This window comes from Diachasma alloeum, unplaced genomic scaffold, assembly GCF_001412515.2.
Source record: "Diachasma alloeum isolate Michigan unplaced genomic scaffold, Dall2.0 Dall_scaffold_00274, whole genome shotgun sequence".
NCBI classification, from domain to species: Eukaryota; Metazoa; Arthropoda; class Insecta; order Hymenoptera; family Braconidae; genus Diachasma; species Diachasma alloeum.
Window position 1 is genome coordinate 11107 of NW_021680413.1, and position 710 is coordinate 11816.

Consider the following 710-nt stretch of genomic DNA (forward strand, 5'->3'; position numbering starts at 1 on the left):
AGATTAAGGGATGAAAGAGGGTTAATTAATGGAGAATTTAATTCTCCGTCGAACTGCCCGTTTTTCATCCCTTAATCTCAATTAGGAGTGGAGAGGTGAGTTTTTAATTACCGGGAGTCACTGTACGCCGCGATACTATTATTATTCTCACTGGCCCCTGACTTTCTTGGCAGTTTATATTTTTTTGTTACANAGGACAAAATTTGTGGTAAATGTTCTAATAAAAAATATCGAAGAAAAAAGAAAAAAGAAATTCATCGATTGAATGTCAAGATATAAATAGCAACATATATTAAATTCGCTCTGAATAAATAAACAAGCTATTGAAAAAAAAACACTGATATTCCGAATTACCAAAAAAAAATTCATTAACTTCAATTTTTTAAATGGAAAACATTTTTTTTTCCCATCTATCTTCACGCGGCTCTGGGGGATGAACGGTTAGGAATAGGGGTAAAGTGCTTTGAACATTTTTTGTGTAGAATTTTGAGCTCTACAACTTTGTATATCACGTTTTTGGACGTATAGCGCGTTATTCACGAGTTATTTTGAAAAAACCGTTTTCAGGGATAGTTTTTTGGCATTTTCAACCCTCGCACAAACTTGGGGAACCTTAAACATCCGCCATTAGTTTCATACGCCCAAATCACAAATTCCATAAAAAATGGAGCCTGTATCGCAAACATTCGTATGTTAGACCGACGTTCATT